The 19,711-nt window shown below is 41.5% G+C and overlaps 1 protein-coding gene across 4 annotated transcripts in view; it reads right to left on the reverse strand.

Moving 5' to 3' along the window:
* The window catches only part of RAB30 (RAB30, member RAS oncogene family), a 95,828-nt gene that overhangs the window by 22,713 nt on the left and 53,404 nt on the right, over positions 1–19,711 (reverse strand). The window contains exon 1 of one of the 4 annotated variants that reach the window (XM_063642017.1): positions 9,184–9,679. The exons of the other annotated variants lie outside the window; for them this stretch is intronic. The gene's annotated coding sequence lies outside the window, so the exon portion shown is untranslated. Of the gene's footprint in view, positions 1–9,183; positions 9,680–19,711 lie in introns of those variants that run through there. 4 annotated transcript variants of the gene reach the window in all.

A 19,711-nucleotide genomic window follows, 5' to 3' on the forward strand; every position in this document is an offset into this window, starting at 1 on the left:
TTAGAAAGAAAAATAATAAAACTCAACGGAAAGTCACACGGACAGCAGGAAGGCATGAAGCTCTGTGGACCACAACTCTCTGCTTTCATAAGCCCATAAGAAACAGGAAACACAGGACTGGACTGAATTCTTTTTCTGTGCCCAGATTGTTTGACACACACTCATTTCTACATCTTTGCTGGAGGTCAAAGAACCAAAGCAGGAAATCCAGAGGAGAATGTCAAAAGTAAAGATTTTAGAAACAGGGCTCTTAAAGAAGGTTAACGGTGCCCAAATTATGCACCTTTAGAAAAAGAAGGTGAAAAAAAGGCTTTGTCATAGTGAACATTATCTCATGTGGTTACCACCTGGAGCAAGCTACAGAATAAGTTAAGACACTACCTCTTTCTATAAGAAATTACTCTAGTGCTCTGTTGAATGTGTTTTTGTTCGTTTTGCTTTCTTTTGTTTTTGAGACAGGATCTTGCTCTGTTGCCCACACTAGAGTGCAGTGGCGCGATCATGGATCAAGTGATCCTCCTGCCTCAGCCTCCCAAGTAGCTGGGATTACAGACACAAGCCACTGTGCCCAGCTAATTTTTTAAAATTTTTTGTAGAGACAGGGTCTCACTATGTTACCCAGGCTTGTCTTGAACTCCTGGCCTCAATCAATCCTTCCACTCAGTCTTCCAAAGTGCTGGGATTACAGGCATGAGCCACCACGCCAAGATGTTGCATGTTTTTTAAATGGACCTCTGGGTAAAAATTGGTCTTTTATAATGCAGGCTGTCTATGGGTAAAGCTGGACTGTAAACTCCAGGTTATCTGTTGTAGTTACTGTTTTGCTTCTAATGGAAAACACATTACTGAATGAAAAGATCACAAGATTATCTGCAAACTTCTACTCTTTGAGGAAGCCCTTCTGTTTGGTACATAAAGTAACAGCCCAGGCATCACCAATCCCCATGTGATGAGACAGCGTTTCCCCCTGAATAAGGGAAATCCATTCAGAAGCATTTACACCCAGCCCTAAATTGACAACAAAAGTCATGCCTCATCTGGGGAGTAGACATGCCACAAGATATGCTACTACCAAACACTACTGCAGTATTTTATATTCTATTATTGTTAACACTGATAACAGCTGCCACGTATTCAGTGCTTTTTGTGTCCTGGGTACTCTTCTACATGTATTTGCTCATTTAATCCTCATAACTCTATGCTGTAAGTATTCATATTATTTATCCCTAACTTGCAGAAGAGGAAGCTGAGACAGAGATATCATCCCAAAATCACACAGCTAGTTAGTCTCAGGAACAGGATTCAAACCTAGATCCATCTGACCCCAAAGCCTAGTTCCTTCTGCAACAGGATGCTGCTACCCCCTGCCTTGTAATTGACATTGTCTCTGTCATGAGGACTAGAGGCTCAGTTGAATGAGTCCCCAGGCCCTTTGAACTACAGTGTTCTGGAATCTCCCTGCTCCGGAAGCAACACACCCACACTGATGGAGCCACACACTGACTTCAGATTACACAAGCGCTGCTCCTCACGGTGCCCTCCAGCCCAGGATTCTTTCAGGACCTGAAGTCACACTTTAGCTGCATCACTTTCACAATTCAGTCATCATTCATCCCTGTAATTAAGTACCAGGCATAGGGAATATAAACAGGAGCATAGATGAGCAAGCAAAATCCCCAATATCACTGTCACCACAATAGTTGTAAATAAATGGATATATGGATAAGATTCAAACTGGAAAAACAGATAAGCAAGATGAAAAAATGAATTTTAAAGAGATACAGGAAACAAAATCTAGTATGAAAAGCTTAAAAAGAAAAACAAAAACCACTCTAAGCAATGTGAATTTGGCAACATCTAAACCATTCTTTAAAAGTGGCCTTTACCAGGCGTGGTGGCTCACGCCTGTAACCCTAGCACTTTGGAAGGCTGAGGCAGGAGGATCATTTGAGCCCAGGAGTTCAAGGTTGCAGTGACTCATGATCACACCACTGCATTCCTCCCTGAGCAACAGAGTGGGACTCTGTCAATAAATAAATGAATAAGTGGCCTTTAAAAAGCCTGTATTCACTGTTGCACATCTGTGCATTTTTCCTTTTTCCTTTTGGGGCTCAATATAACAGATAAAGTCAGAGGCCAGGTCTTCTCCCCAACTTTCTGACACACCTCCAAACCCCAGTCCCCTAAAATATTTTGGTGACTTGTCCTTATTCAAAAACTGTGTGTCTCAGGCAGGTCCTTTGGGCCTTGACTTGGTCTGTAAATGGAGGGGCTGGGTAAACAGGCAACAAGGCCCCTCCCCACAACAGCAAGTGTGGTTATTCTTCCATATCAAAGAGGCAGCACAGGCGATGAAGCAAGAGGACCTGGATCTGTTAAAGAGCACTGTGTGGTTTCCTCATCCATAAAATGGGGATGATACTAGAATCTATACCAGTGAGTTGCATGAGAGGCAAATAAGATAATATATGGAAAGGTACTCCTTTTAAAAATATATAAATGGTTTTTCCCACCATTCTGATGAAAGTCATATATAGTGATTGCAGAAAATACAGACAAGCAAAAAGGAAAAGAAAATCATCTATCATCTCTTTCCCTACCCAGATCTTCTCCGGGGAATAATTATAGTTAGCATTCTGGTATATATCCTTCTAGTCTTTTTCTTTTTTTTAGACAGAATTTTGCTCCTGTTGCCCAGGCTGGAGTGCAATGGCGCGATCTCGGCTCACCGCAACCTCTGCCCCCTGGGTTCAAGCGATTCTCCTGCCTCAGCCTCCCCAGTAGCTGGGATTACAGGCATGCACCACCATGCCTGGGTAATCTGTGTTTTTAGTAGAGACGGGGTTTCTCCATGTTGGTCAGACTGGTCTCAAACTCCCAACCTCAGGTGATCCGCCCACCTCAGCCTCCCAAAGTGCTGGGATTATAGGCATGAGCCACTGCACCTGGCTCTAGTCTTTTTCTTTATATACACTTGTGTCTATGTGTATATTTTATTACAAATTTGTTAATTTTTAAAAAAAAACAGCATCATAGAATTATGTAAATTTTTTTCTATAGAATGGTATTTTCCCAAAACCCAAAATCAGAACTCATGGTCTACAAATAGAACCGATTACCAGACACCCTCAAAATTCATTCAACATTTGGTCATATGACCCTAGATACTCAGTAAGTGGAGGATGTAGAGGATATCTTCACAGTAACATAACTTTGAGAAATACCAAATACTATCACCCAATCTTGGAGGTTTAAAATGTTCTGAAAATTCCCATAATGAAGGCCAGTTAACTTCATTTAATACAGGATTTACCACACATGATTTTTAGCTGAGAATTCTTTTCTCATGTAAAACACCTTTTATATATGCCTTGCTACTAGGGCTCCATGAAACATTAGTGTAGTAAACGCTATTATATTTTATAGCATTTGAAATAAGAGCTGCCCAGGTACGGTTGCCAGATATAGTTTTTTAAAAATAAATAATAAGAAATCCAGGTCATATCACCCTGACCATGTCAAATTTCAGTTTCAGATGGTCAGATGGCAACAAATATACTTTAATATAAATTTGTTCCAAATATTGCATGAGACATATTTTAAAGTTTGTTGTTTACCTGAAATTCAAAATGAACTGGACATCCTATCTGAGTACTCAGGTCACAGTAGAAATAGAGGCCCTAGGCATAACACTATGCTTGCCCAGAAGCTGTGGAGGGCAATGGGCAGGGCATGAGAAACAAGATATCCCTGATAAATCCAAAACAACCAGAGGAATAAAAAAGGGCAAGTAAAATTTCAAGAAAGCATCATAGGGGTTCTTTAGAATCTGGGCCAGACTCTGGAGGGTGGGTTCAGACTTGCACAGGGGGCTCAGCAGGTGAGATTCACCCTCTTTGATGATCCCAGAGCACTGTGGACCTTCCTCCAAGTATGTCCCCACATGTGTGTCTGGCCCATGGAAGGAGCCATGCTCTATGTGTCTCTACCCCCTACTATCCTTAAGGACAAGGACTGTACCTCAACAAGACACCTGTCTCTGCTTATCCCACTGCTGTGTTCAGTAAGTGTACATTGAATTGAAAGCCTTTCATCCATCTTTCCGCCTAACAAGGTTCTGTCCCTGGAAGCTCATTATTGCTTAATCACTAGGAGGCAATTACTACCATTACTATAATCAACTGCTGCAAGCTCACTTGCTTTACATCAGCTGCTAATTTCAGGTTATTGCAAGTTAATTATTCTCCTTGGCCACAAATGTCAAACACCCACCTGTGCTGTGGCTGCTCCTTATTCACTAGACTGTAAACTCCAGCATTTTTACATTGCCCTTTATAGTTTACAAAATTCTTTCACAGACATTATCTATCTGGACCTCCCAACAACCTCAAGAGAAAGCTCTAATCATTCATTCTGCAAGTGAGAAAACTGAGGGTTTAGGTAATGAAGTGACTTACTTACTCTGACACACTAGTTAGTCATAAGGTGGCCTCTGTATCCTGGCCACCTAGAATTTCTCCTCTGCCAGAACACACTATGTGTCCCCAGGTTCCTGGCCATTTGGACCATGATTTGAACACACTGTGTGCTAGGAACGGTGCTAAATGTTTTCCACATGTAATCTTATTTAATCTTTTCAGTAGGCCATCAAATGGGTATTAATATTCCCATTATACAGATAAGAAAACTGAGGTTCAGAGAGATTAATTAGTTCAAAACTTAAACAGCTAATGAGTAAAAGTGCCTGGATTCAAAACCCAGGTCTTTCTGGAATAAGTTGGGGGTCTGTCTCACTCCTTATACTAAAATAAATTCTAGATGGATTCAAAGTTTGGATCTAAAAAACTGAAAGCATAAAAGTACTAGAAGAAAACATTATATATATACATATATATAAAATCTTAGAGAAGGCTTTCTAAGAATTACTCAAAATCAAGGCTATAAAGTAAAAAGACTAAGAAATTTCACTAAATGTTTCAAAAATTCTGTATGGCAAAACAATAAAAACGAAGAACTGACTGCAATATATATTATTAAGGTCTAATTGATTATATGCATAAAAAGTCCCTACAAAATGAATAAGAAAAATTCAATAACTGACTAGAAAAAATAGGCTAAGGACATGAGCAGATAATTCACAAGAAAGGAATAAAAATAGCACTTACATATTTTTTTAAAAAAACTGATCAACCTTACAAAAGTAAATTCAAACTATAGTAAATTTATAATTATAAATTACAATTTTAACTATATGTAGTTATAATAAGAGGCCATTCATCTCAGACTGGCCAAGTTTATCCCGTACTGGTGACACTATGGAGAAATGGGGCACTTGTATACTACTGGTGGGAGGTAAATCAATGCAACCTCTATGGAGAGCACTATTGATTTAAAGCTAAAAACGCTATTACAAACCCTCTGACCCAGCAATTACACTTCTAGGAATCTATCACATTTATACTCACAAAGGCACATGTAGTAGGATATTTATTACAACAGTATTTGGAATAGCAATTACAAAAACAACCTAAAAGTCCATTAGCAGAAAATTGTTATATAGATTAAGGTAGCCATACAACAATGGACCACCACACAGCCTGCTATGGATATCTGCAAGATGTATTAAATGAAAGAAGCAAGGCAAAGAATGGTGTGTTTACAGTATGAAGAAAAGGCAGGGGCATATGATTCTATATCTGTATAGGCACAAGATATTTTTGGAATGATACAAAAGAAACTGGCAACAGTAGTTGCCCCTGGGGAGGCTATAATATTTAGCTCTTTCTAGGAAAGGAGATAACCTCCAACTCTTAAATTATACTCTGCCTTTTTATTCAGTCTATAGTAGTGCTTCAAAAGAAAGACAGTTTTCCTAATACAGGGAGAGAGGCCCTGTTTAAAAAAAACCTATTTGGGGTACTCTGTTTCAATCTTTCTTTCTCTTTGCCCAGCTGCACCCCTTCATAGGACAGGGACCCCAGGAAGGAATGTCCCACCCAGAATCTGGAGTTGCTTTTCCAGTTCATTGTGTGTATCACTGCTTTCTCTAAACCATGTCTCAGAATAGGGAGTCTCTACAGGAGGATTCATTCTTTCAGACCAACTTCCCTCAAAACCAAGTATCCACAGTATGGCAGCCAAAACCAATGGTTCAAACAATAGCTTGCTTGTGTCATGAATAAAAACAGAACTCTCACACATTCATACAGCTTAGAAATTACTCTCACTTCACTCTGAAACAGAATATTTCTGAGGAAGCAGAAGGAGCTCATCTTTTTCTCCCCATTTTACAGAAATGAGATTTGAAACCAAGATAGTGACTTGCCTCAGGCCATGCAGCATGTAAGCAACAGAGCCAGAAGGGCAAACACAGGTCCCCTGACTCCAAATCAGAGCTGCTGCCAGGACAAATAAGATCTGCAAATATAAATCTCTATTGGGCAAGGCCACGGACAAAACTGTCAGGGGTGGCTGGCATGAACACATGCCATGGATTGGGGGTGGAGTTAGGAGGAAGGAGCTCAGAAGCAGCCCTTAGAATACTTTTTAAGATATGCAAAAAGTAAAAATGAAAATGAAAAATAAAGCAGGCCTGAGACCTCCATAATACTATTTTCAAAAATCAAGACAATCAAATATTTTATTTTATTCTTTGTGTATTATGTTTGATATTTTCCTAATTCCTAGAAATACAAAACAGATTTGGGATTCCAAACATGAGAATGATTCCACAAAGCAGCATTTCATCAGCATTAACACAAGCAAACACCTGAATTATCTTCTGGTGCTCTTTCTGCCATAGTGAGAAGCTGGCCATGGAGAGCATCCCTACACTAAGCACAGATTTGGTTTTCCACAGATAGGTGAGAGGAGAAGGGAGGAGGCCACCGCTTAGGACCCACTGAGTTAACTCCCCAGGTGGGTCTAATTTGTTTTGTACCACAGCACCTGGGAGCAGGTGCTTGACAAAGAGACTCAGATGTGCCTGGAAATACTCATGCTTTGTTTCCTGGGGGAAGAAAAAGGATACCCTTCCCACTCATCAACCCCCTTCCAAGTTGGAGAACTTCTGTCTGCAAAACATGTTTGTTAAACCGCCCTAAAAAAGGACCTTGCAGACCCAACTTGCTGTTTCTGTCTTCTGCACAAGCAGGTGGGGCTCCCTCTGTTGTCCTCCTCCAACAATAAACAATACCACTGCAAAGAGCTCTGGGCTTTGCCCCATTGCCCTCCCCGTTGTATTCTCTAAATCAGGGACCGTGTCTAATCTTTCCTCTGCAGAAGCTTCCCTGCGCCTGCTTGGCTGGACCGGAAGAACCTTCTTATCGGCTTATTCAGTCTCCTCCCACCGGGCTGAACACACAAAGCAGCCCGGCCAGGCAGCCAGAGGTCAGGGCCAAGGCTCAGAACTGGGCTCAAGTCTTTCCCCTGATGGTCCTCTGCCCTGGAGATCGGAGGCCTACCAGGAACAGAGATGTCTTCTCCCTGTTGGAAGACTGTCACACCAGGCTGGACCCCTCCCTCAGCTGTTCAGATTCCCTCCTCACTGGAAGCAGGAGAAAAAGTGAGAGGGAAGCAAGTGTCCACATGCTCAGCAACCCGAATAGATGAAGACAAAAAAAGAACTCTCCCAAGTTTGTGACAGGTCCTGTGTCACGCAGAAGAATGACTACTTGTCTAGAGCTTTACACACACCAAGCCATTCTTGCATCCTCGAATCAACCCCATTGGGCAGAATTTCTTACATACTGTTACTATCAATATGTTTTTACATCTATAGAGCACTTTTAGTTTCCTAAGTGTTTTCCAGTGTATTATCTTGGCAAATTCCTGTATCATGGCAAATTCTTATGCAGAAGATAGGGCACAAATTTTCCCTCAACAGGGACGGACGCACACACATGCACATACACACACACACACACAGCATACCATAACCTATCTGTCACCAAGGCCTGCTTGAATACACCCCTGCTAAACCCCTGTCCCTACTGCACCAACATGGCTCAGGGCCTGGTCAGCTCTCCCTCACCCAGCCTACTGTGGACTTCTAACCAGGTTCCCTGCGGCCAGTCTACGAAGTGTTTTCCCAAAAGTGCCAACTAATTATCAGCCTTGAGGATGCAGTTCAACTCCTTGGGTAGGATGGTGTAACAAGGCTCTTCATAATCTGGCCCAAATTCACCTCTCTTCAATTCCCATATACCTTAGACTCCATCACATAACAATGAACCCTGAGCTCCTTAAACTTGAATTCAACAAGTATTTATTAAAGAAACGGCCAAAAAGCGGGAAAAACTTTTTTTTTTTTTTTTTTTTTTTGAGCACAGTTTCTCATCACCCAGGCTGAAGTACAATGGTGAGATCCCAGCTCACTGCAACCTCCACGTCCCAGGTCCAAGCAATTCTGTCTCAGCCTCCCAAGTAGCTGGGATTACAGGCACCCGCCACCATGCCCGGCTAATTTTCGTATTTTAGTAGAGACTGGGTTTCACCATGTTGGCCAAGCTGTTCTCAAACTTCTGACCTCAGGCAATCCGCCCACCTCGGCCTCCCAAAGTGCTGGAATTACAGGCATGAGCCACCGCACCCAGCCAAAAATGGGGAAATTTGTAAGCCAAAATAAGTAGTCTCTTTCAAAGAGTTCTAGATTTCAAAAGTCTATGAAATCAAGAATTCTGTAACCATGCTGCAGGGTACAGTTTGAGAGTTGGGTGGAAGATGTGGATGTGTAAAATTTAGCAACAGATGGAACCTGAGGGAAATCCTAAAGAAAATATAAATTCTGGGATTTTAATCCCAGGAACAACATGCCCAGGGAGCCAAAAACACCAAAAATATAAAATAAAATAAAATAAAATAAAATAAATCAAATCAAAGAACAAAAGACCAGAGAGGTCCAAACTTATTTCAAGATAAACAGATAAATAAATGGCCACTGGTGTTAACCTATTGAAGGCAGGAATGGCATCCAAACATTAACAGGTGAAGTAGAAAGAGGCACAACTTTCCTCAATAGCAACTTTTCAATACTCATCAATACTCATCAAAAGCCTTTCAATACTCATCAAAAGCCTTCACAAGGTCCACACACTTCAACCCAGCAAGAGGAAAATTCTGCTTCTGGGAATTTTCCTACAGAATGCTTCCTAAATGTGCAAAAAGATTTACTTATTTACTTACCTTTACTTTTTGTAGAGATGTGGTCTCACTGTGTTGTCCAGGCTGGTCTTGAACTCCTGCCCTCAAGTGACCCTTCTGCCTTGGACTTTCAAAGTGCTGGGATTACAGGTGTGGGCCACTACATCTGGCTAAGATGACCCCCAAGATGGAGGGAGAAGTAAAACCTCTATACAGCAGTAGAGAAGGGCTAACAGAGAAGCCACATGATACAACATTGTGAAATAAATACTTGGACTGGGCGTGGTGGCTTGTGCCTGTTATCCCAGTGCTTTAGGAGGGCAAGAAGGAAGGATCGCTTGAGGCCAGGAGTTTGAGACCAGCCTAGGCAACATAGCAAGACCCAACCTCTACAAGAAATTTAAAAATTAGCCAGGTGTGGTGTCATATGTCTATGCTCCTAGCTACTCAGGAGGCTGATGTGGGAAGATCTCTTGAGCCTAGAAGTTAGGCATTACTGTAAACTGTGATCACGCCATTGCACTACAGAGTGAAATCCTATCTCTAAAAAACAAAAATAAATACTTAGAAGGAAATATATTTTTAAAATTCTTACCTCTGGGTGGTGAGATTATGAATAGCTTATTTCCTTTTTTTTATATTTATATCTTTTCCAATGCACATTATTAAAATATCTTAGGGGCTCAATAGTGGGGAGGGAAACATGGGACAGGTACACATATATGAAGCCAGTGACCATCCACATTCAATGGGCTCTTCCAGAAGGCAGGGTCTTACTTGGCACATACCAAAAGCCATAAAAGAATCCAAACCTTTCATGCAGTTAGCTCACTGCTGAGAATTCACTTTAGGGAAATAACTGAACGAACCCAAAATGCCAAATGAATAAAAATATTCATTACCTCTTATCTAAAAGAGTAAAGAACTAGAAACAATCAAAATGTCCAAAGGAAAGTTCCATATAGAACATCAACACCATGGAATGCAAGGCAGCCATTAGAAATGCCAATTATGAAAACTATGTAGAAAAATGAAATAATGTTGGCAATAGGCTGTAAAATGAAAAGAATTCACAAAGCTGCATTTGTCAGGACTGCAGCTATGAAAAATACACATGTATATCAACAAGGCCATTTCAAAAGTAAAAATGTGTTATGCTAGAATTATGAGATTACAGAGAGCTTTTATTTTTGAAGTTTGTTATTTTTTAAAAAAACAAGTTGTTAACATTTTGTATGTACCATAGACACATTTTCAGAACTTTGGAAACACAGAAAAGGGAAAAATAAAATTGCCAGTACAAATGTAATCACTGTCAGCATTTTGATGTGTTTCTCCTAGTTTCTTTTTCCTATGTACTGGCTGGTTTGGTTTTGTTTTGATCGTTGTTGTAACCGCATCAACATTTCTTTAAAGCAGTTACAAAATCATTTCAATTTTGAGAAACCAGAGAACTTAATATAAATCTTGTACTATAACACAGTGGTGGCTATCAAGAGACCTCATATAATGTCAGTTTGTAAGTAAAAAAGAGAATATTGTACCACTATGACAAAATAGATGGACAATCAAGGTTCCTAACATCTGTAGATGACTCTTAGGTCCATTTCAGTAGCCATAAGCCAAGAACATGGCGAGTACTGTGTATTAAAGCTGGAAGACTGAATAATGTAGTTAGAATTAGAAAGGCATTTAACAGACTGAAAACAAAAAGATACAATGATGTACTAAGTTTTCAGATCAGAAGAAAGTTGAAGGAAACCAATTCAATTGGTCATTAGGTCCAGAATATTTAACTTCCTTTACATTTCTCATACGCTTACTCTCCTGGCCTCCTGCCCTGCCCTTCACCAAGGCCAGACTCCGGTAGCTGGGCAGCAGCTGCTGTGTTCTGCTTGTTTTCCCTGCCTTCTTCCTGCCTCCCCACTTGCAGGCTGTCCTTCTTCCATTCTGCTGCCAGATGCAACGCAGACCATCACAGGCCTAACGCTCACCCATATCACTATGGACTTCTCTAGAGACAGAAACAAGGGCAGGGAAAAACACTATCTAAGCAATGCACAGGCTCGGACATGCACTAAATGAGGGGAGGCTGAGTCTGTTGTCACCACTGAGGGGCTCAGTTTCTGCAGGAGTGTGATGCTTTTGTGCTTTTCAAACAACAGGGTCCCTCAACACAAACTGATGATTCATCTATTATATGCATGTCTTCCAAAGACTCTGTCCTCTGCTCTAAGGATAGAGGAAAAAAGCTGCTGTGTTGGACTGACTAAGATGTGGTATGCCACCACTAGCATAGCAAACCTCACTCAGAGGCAAGAAGAAATGGAACTTGGCATTTTTTGCCTTTGATGCTTTTAGAAATGAACACTTATACAAGAAGAATGCGACTCCACTGCAGCCTCTCCAAAGAACTAATCTAATCATGTCATTCCCACACTTAAAACTCTTCCAGGGCTCTGGCTGCCCGCATAAAGTTGTCTGTAAGAAGTAGTACAGTGCCCTGGTTAAGAGGGCAAACTTTGGCGCCACACTGCCTGAGTCTGAATCCTCAGACTGCTCTTTCTGAATGCTCTGAATGCTCTTTATGAGTTGGGTGACCCTGGGCAAGTTCCTTGTCCTCTCGGTGCCTACATTTATTTATTTATTATTATTTTTAAGAACAAATTCAATACCTATCCTATGTGTATTTATTTACAAATAGGGATAATAACAGTACTTACCTCATAGGACTGTTGTGCAGATTAAAGGAATTAATACAATAAAGTACAAACAAGAGGGCCTGGCAAAGAGGAAGTGCTCAATAAATGTTAGGTGCTGCTACTGTTATTGTTATTGTTGGCGAAAGTTCAAATTCTCCAGCAGGGCATGCAGAGCCCTCTACAGCCCAGCACCTCGTATCTTTCAGGCTTTGCTTCTCATGACCTGTTACCACTATGACTACCGCTATGATCACGCAGTCTTGCCAAGTTCCCAGAGCACGGGCCCCTAGACAGGTTCATCCCTTCACACCTTTACTCACAGGGCTCATCTCTCTTTATTGGGTGGTAAACAACCAATTATCTCTCAAACCGTACCCCCACCCTCCCTGTGAATTGGTCACTCTCTACTTTGTGCCTCCTCTATGTTCTGCAGAGTTTCTCCACAGACACTTTTTTTTAAATTTATTTTTATTTTTATTTTTATTATTTTGAGACAGAGTCTCACTCTGCTGCCCAGGTTGGAATGCAATGGTGTGATTTCGGCTCACTGCAACCCCCGCCTCCTGGGTTCAAGAAATTCTCCTGCCTCAGCCTCCCTAGTAGTTGGGATTATAGGCATGCACTACCATGCCTGGCTAATTTTTGTATTGTTAATAGAGACAGGGGTTTCACCACGTTGGCCAGGCTGGTCTCAAACTCCTGACCTCAAGTGATTCGCCTGCCTCGGCCTCCCAAAGTGCTGGGATTACAGCCATGAGCCACTGCGCCTGGCCAGACACTTTATTATTCTTGTTGGTTTATGTATCCTGTTTCTTCCACTAGGCCTTAAGGACAGAGGCTCCTGCAAATTCCTATCTGTATTCTCATTGCCTGACATTTCAGTAGACTAAATATTAAATAAATGCAAAAGAAAAACTGATCAGTACACACAAAAGCTGAGAGTGCTTTTCAGAGAAACTAAACACTAGGATGAGGAAATCAAACCCCAAAGCAATTTGATCTTAAGGAGAGTTAATTGGCAAAGATCATATAACCAAACAGAAGAAAACTATAATTTCCCAAGAGAAAGTCAAACCTTGCTACAATGCAGTGTCTCTGTGTGTGTTGGAGGACCCAAAGTGCAGGTCAATTAAATATAAAATACTGCAGGAGATCCAGACTGCAAGAAATAAAGAAAGAGAACTAACCTTTACTGAATGTCTATAATAAGCCAGATACTTAGAAAATAATAGTTTCTATAAACACATTGTGCTAGACACAGACCTATCCACTTTACTTGCATTATCAAATTAGATAATGCAAGTCCTCAACAACTCTGAGACATAAGTATTGGCCTCTCCATTTTACAGGTAAGGAAAACATTCACTCATTTCATACATTTGTACTGAGCATCTACTATGTGCAAGTCACATATCCAGAAGCAGGGGATACCATGATGAACAAAAAGACAAGGTCCCCCTCTCATACAGCATAAAAATAGAGCAATGAATGAATGAATGGGAAAATAAGCATATACATAAATAAACAAGAAAAGTATCAGACATTGATAAGTGCTAGTAGAGAATTAAAACAGGAGGAAAAGACTGGATAGCTGTCACAGAAGTTCTCTCTGAAGTGGGTATATTTAAGATGAGAATTGAATAAGAAAGAGCCAGGCCAGGCTTGGTGGTTCACACCTGTAATCCCAGCACTCTGGGAGGCTGAGGCAGAAGGATCACTTGAGACCAGGAGTTAAGACCAGACTGGACAACACGGTGAGACCTCATTTCTACAAAAAATTAAAAAATTAGCTGGATGTGGTGGTACACACCTGTAGTCCCAGCTACTCAGAGCCTGAGGCAGAAGGGTCCCTTGTGCCCAGGAGGTCAAGGCTGCAGTGAGCTTTGATGATGCCAGTGCACCCCAATCAAGGCAACAGACTAAGACCTCTATCCTTTTGAAAGGAAAGAGAGAGACAGAGACAGACAGAGAGAGAGAAGAAAGAAAGAAAGAAAGAAAGAAAGAAAGAAAGAAAGAAAGAAAGAAAGAAAGAAAGAGAAAAAGAAAGGAAGGCAGGCTGGGCGCGGTGGCTCACGCCTGTAATCCCAGCACTTTGGGAGGCCGAGGCGGGCGGATCACAAGGTCAGGAGATCGAGACCATCCTGGCTAACACGGTGAAACCCCGTCTCTACTAAAAATACAAAAAATTAGCCGGGCGAGGTGGCGGGTGCCTGTAGTCCCAGCTACGCGGGAGGCTGAGGCAGGAGAATGGCGTGAACCCCGGGGGGCGGAGCCTGCAGTGAGCAGAGATCGCGCCACTGCACTCCAGCCTGGGTGAAAGAGCGAGACTCCATCTCAAAAAAAAAAAAAAAAAAAAAAAAAGAAAGGAAGGAAGGAAGGAAGGAGGGAGGCAAGGACAAAAAGAAATAAAGAAAAAGAAAGAAAGAGGAAGAAAGAAAAGAAAGAAAAAGAAAGAAAGAGAAAGAAAGAGAAAGAAAAAGAGAAAGAAGGAAAGAGAAAGAAAGAGAGAAAGAAAGAAAGAAAGAAAAGAGAAAGAGAGAAAGGGAGGGAGGCAGGAAGGAAGAGAGAAGGGAAAGGAAGAAAAGAAAGAGGAAGGAAGGAAGGGGCGAGTCAAGCACATGAAGAATGGAAAAAGTACATTTCAGGCATAGAGATCAGCAAGTACAGGGGCCCTATGTGACAATGAGCTTGGCATGTTCAAGGAACTGAAAGAAGGGACACTGAGGCGGAGCACATGGTCAACAAGAAGAGAACTGGGAGACTGCCGTGGGACAGGTCACATAGAGCTTGGAAAGCCAGGGCAAGGAGTTTGGATTCCATTCTGAGTTAAATGTAAGGCCACGTAGAGGCTTTTAAGAAATGTGACACAAACCAATTAACATTTTAAAAATTTTTTTCTAGTCTCTATAATGGAGGGTATTATGGGGTGGATACCAGTAGAAACAAACAGAGTAGTTAGGAGGCTACTGCAAATAGTCTAGGTGAGAGATCATATGGCTTGGACCAGGGTGCTGGTAGTGGAGATGGAGAGAAGGGTATAAATTCTGGAGCGTTTTTGAAGATAGAGAAGATAGAACTTGCTAAAAGATTGGAACGAGGCTGGGAAAGAAAGAAAGGAATGAAAAGTAATACCTAGATATTTGACATGAGCACATGGGGGGATAATAGCACCACTTTGTGAAGTTGGGAAGATTGGGAAAACAGCGAGATTGGAGTAGAGCTGAATCAAGAGTCCTCTTTTGGCCATGTTAGGAAATGTAAGGACTCTTAGACATCTATGTGGACATGAATCTGAAGTTCCAGAGAGAGAGTTTGAGGCTAAAGATACAAACGTGAGGGTCACTAGCAAATGGATGTTATTTAAAGCCATTGAATTATCAGAGGATATCTATGGAGAGTGGATAAATAGAGAAGAGGGCCATTTCAGAACCTGGGCATATCACCATTTAGAGATTGAGGGAGGAAGGTGACTGAAGAAAGCTCAGAGAGGTAGGAAGAGAATTAAGAAGTAGAATGTCAAAGAAAGTGGTGATCAGTCTCGTCAAATGCTGCTAAGAGAATAACTAAGATTAAAACAAAGATATGGGCTGGGCATGGTAGCTCATGCCTGTAATCTCAACACTTTGGGAGAATGAGGCAGGCAGATCCCTTGAGACCAGCAGTTTGAGACCAGCTTGGGGAACATGACGAAACCCTATCTCTACAAAAAATACAAAAATTAGCTGGTCATGGTGGCATGTGTCTGTAGTCCCAGGTACTGAGGAGGCTGAGGCAGGAGGATCGCTTGAGCCAGGGAGGTTGAGGATGCAGTGAGCTCTGATCATGCCACTGTACTCCAGCCTGGGCAACAGAGTGAGACTCTGTCTCAAAACAAAATAAAACAAACAAACAAAAAAACAACGAAATGGCCTTAGATTTGGCAACATGAAGGCCACCGGTTGACAGAGACAAGGACGGTCCTGGTGAAATGAGAGAAAGAGATTAGAATTGGGGGAGTGGAGGAGAAAGTCAGACCAAAACTATGAACAACTTATAGAAGTGTTTCTGAGAAAAGAAACAGAGAAACTAGGAGATAGCTATAGGGGATATAATATCAACAGATTTTTAAGTTAAAAAATAAATTTATTCTGCAACATTTAAGAGACAAAATTTTAAAAGGTTGTGGGAATTTGGGAAGGTTGGTTTGTTTTCAGATAAGAAATACTACAGCATATTTATTTGTTACTGAAAATGATCCAGTGATTAGATAAATTTAATGATGGCAGAGGGAGGGGGCCTAATTACAAATTACAAAGATCTATAAGACTTAATCTTAAAAAGTTAAAAATGTGCCCAAGGCTAACAAATACATTGGTAGGCAGTGAAGCCAGGACACTAATCCAGGTGTTTTGACTTGCAAGTGCATTCTCTTTCTACACAATTGACTGTAATATATACAACAGCATTTGCAAAAGGTCCTAACTCCAGGCTCTGAAGATAATCAGAACAGAGTCGGAAGGAAGCTTCAGAGAACTTGGGAGCACCAATGCAAACACACATCCCCTTCTCACTTCGATGTAAGCAAGCTCTGTTCCTCGTACAGACTTCTATTACTGCATTTTCACTCAAATGTCATTTATGTTTGCACATCTGGCTGGGGTCCTACTAGCTGCAGGACCCTCAACGGTTGCCCTTTCATGTTCAGAATGAGTTGGAGGGGAGGACATGGAAAAATCACAGTGCAATGTAAGTGGAAAAACTTGAGGGGCTAAACTCTTCAGTGACTTAATAAGGTATAGAAGCTGGGCACGGTGGCTCACACCTGTAATCCTAGCACTTTGGGAGGCTGAGTTGGGCAGATCACTTCAGCCCAGGAGTTCGAGAACAGCCTGGGTAACATGGCAAAACTACATCCCCACAAAAAATACAAAAATTAGCTGGGCATGTTGGCGCACTCCTGTAGTCCCAGCTACTAGAGGGTGAAGTGGGAATATCATTTGAGGCTGGAAAGTAGAGGGTGCAGTGAGCCATGATAGTTCCAGTGCACTCCAGCCTGGGTAACAGGAGTGAGACCCTGTATCAAAATAATAATAATAATGTAGCAAAGAGATTTTTATTTCTTTTTTAAATTTTTTTTTATTTAAATAGTTTTTGAGGAACAGGTGGTTTCTTGTTACATGGCTAAGATCTTTAGTGATAATTTCTGAGATTTTGGTGCACCCATCACCCAGGCAGTGTACACTGTACCCAATGTGTAGTCTTTTATCCCTCAGCCCCCTCCCACCTTTCCCCGCAAGTCCCCAAAGTCCATGTCATTCTTACGCCTTTGCGTCCTCAAAGCTTAGCTCCCACTTACAAGTGAGAACATACAATATTTAATTTTCCATTCCTGAGTTATTTCACTTAGAATAATGATCTCCAACTCCATCCAGCTTGCTGCAAATGCCATTATTTCATTGCTTTTTATGACTAAGTAGTATATCATGGTGTATATATACCATATTTTCTTCATCTGCTCATTGGTTGATGGGAATTTAAGCTGGTTCCATGTTTTTACAAGTGTGAATTGTGCTGCTATAAACATGTGTGTGCAAGTGTCTTTTTCATATAATGACTTACTTTCCTCTGGGTAGATACCCAGTAGTGGGATTGCTGGATCAAATGGTAGTTCTACTTTTAGTTCTTTAAGGAATCTCTGTACAGTTTTCCATAGCGGTTGTACTAGTTTACATTCTCACCAGTAGTGTAAAAGTGTTTCATTTTCCATTGGGCACGGTGGCTTATGCCTGTAATCCCAGAACTTTGGGAGGCCAAGGCAGGTGGATCACAAGGTCAGGAGATTGAGACCATCCTGGCCAACATGGTGAAACCCTATCTGTACTAAAAATACAAAAATTAGCTGGGCATGGTGGCACGTGCCTGTAGTCCCAGCTACTCGGGAGGCTGAGGCAGGAGAATCACTTGAACCTGGGAGGCGGAGGTTGCAGTGAGCCAAGATTGTGCCACTGCACTCTAGCCTGGCTGCAGAGCAAGACTCCATCCCCAAAAAAAAAAAAAAAGTGTTTCCTTTCACCACATCTGCACCAACATCTACTATTTTTTGATTTTTAAATTATGGCCATTCTTGCAGGAGTAAGGTGGTATCTCATTGTGGTTTTAATTTGCATTTCCCTGATAATTACTGATGTTGAGCATTTTTTCATGTTTATTGACCATTTGTATATCTTCTTTTGAGAATTGTCTATTTATGTCCTTTGACCACTTTTTGATAAGATTAATTTGTTCTTTTTCTTGCTGATTTGTTTGAGTTCCTTGTAGATTCTAGATATTAGTCCTTTGTCAGATGCATAGTTTGTGAGTATTTTCTCCCACTCTGTGAGTTGTTTGTTTACTCTGCTGATAATTTCTTTTGCTGTGCAGAAGCTTTTTAGTTTAATTAGGTCCCATCTATTTATTTTGTTTTTGTTACATTTGCTTTTGGGTTCTTGGCTATGAACTCTTTGCCTAAGCCAATATCTAGAAGAGTTTTACTGATGATATTGTCTAGAATTTTAATGGTTTCAGGTCTTAGACTTAAGTTTTTGATCCATCTTGAGTTGATTTTTGTATAAGATCCAGTTTCATTCTTCTACATGTTGCTGGCCAATTATCCCAGAACCCCTTGTCAAGGTGTGCTTTCCCCACTTTATATTTTGTTTGCTTTGTTAAAGATCAGTTGGCTGTAAGTATTTGACTTTATTTGAGTGTAGAAAGTTTTTTGTGTTTTTTGTTTTGTTTTGTTTTGAGACAGAGTCTCACTCCGTCACCCAGGCTGGAGTGCAGTGGCACAATCTCGGCTCACTGCAACCTCCACCTCCCATGTTCAAGTGATTCTCATGCCTCAGCCTCCTGAGTAGCTAGAATTACAGGCATGTGCCACCATGCCCGCTAATTTTTGTATTTTTAGTAGAGATGGGGGTTTTGCCCATTGGCCAGGCTGGTCTCGAACTCCTGACCTCAAGTGATCCATCCACCTCAGCCTCCCAAAGTGCTGGGATTACAGGCATGAGCCACCACACCAGGCCAAAAGTTTTTTTAAAAAATAACAACTATGTAATTATGTTCAGCAAAAGTGAAGATGGAAATTAAGGTACAGGTCACTTCATTTCTTTCCCCTTTGCCTGGCCATCTCAGGAAGCAAGTGGCTAGGAAGTGGCCTCTTGTCACCTGTTTTCCATGCCTACCCTGTTTTACCATGTGGCAACACAAACCCCCACTCCCCTGCCCCATCTTTCTCTCACCTAGCTTCCCATTAACTGTTCTAGTTTGCTTCTTCCTTCAGGGCAGCAGACATGCCATCTCCCCCATGAAGTCCTCCCTGATCTCTCCATCTCTGAACCTTTATAACACTAAGTTACTAGTACACACAAATTTAGCTCTTGATCATATTTGGTCCTATAATCATTCTCTGATTCAAATATCAGAGTGGGAGCAAGAGTACTTTTTTTCAGTAGGAAATTCGATACAATTGTTGGCTATTGTTACTGTGAGAGGTAGCTTAATGGAATGATTCAGATAGATTAGGGTTTAAATTATGGCTCTGTTCCATCTCTTACAGGCTGAATGACTTTGGGCAAGTCATTCCCTGAGACTCAGTTCCCCTAACTAGAAAATGGAAATAATACTGCCTACTGATGACAGTGGTGAGCTGTCTGGAGCAGCCACTGCCATCATGCTGGCTACAGCTGGAAGGTGTGGCCAGGACTGCATGTTCCATGGAGCTGGCAAGAGTCACGGACAAGCGGGAGCTCCACCCCTTCTGAACTGGGGAGGGGGCTACCCAGGTGCCACTGCAGCTACTCAAACCATGGCTGAAGACCCAGGCCTCCCGCTCCACGGAGCAGGTAGAA

Source organism: Symphalangus syndactylus, chromosome 6 (genome assembly GCF_028878055.3).
Source record: "Symphalangus syndactylus isolate Jambi chromosome 6, NHGRI_mSymSyn1-v2.1_pri, whole genome shotgun sequence".
Taxonomy (NCBI): domain Eukaryota; kingdom Metazoa; phylum Chordata; class Mammalia; order Primates; family Hylobatidae; genus Symphalangus; species Symphalangus syndactylus.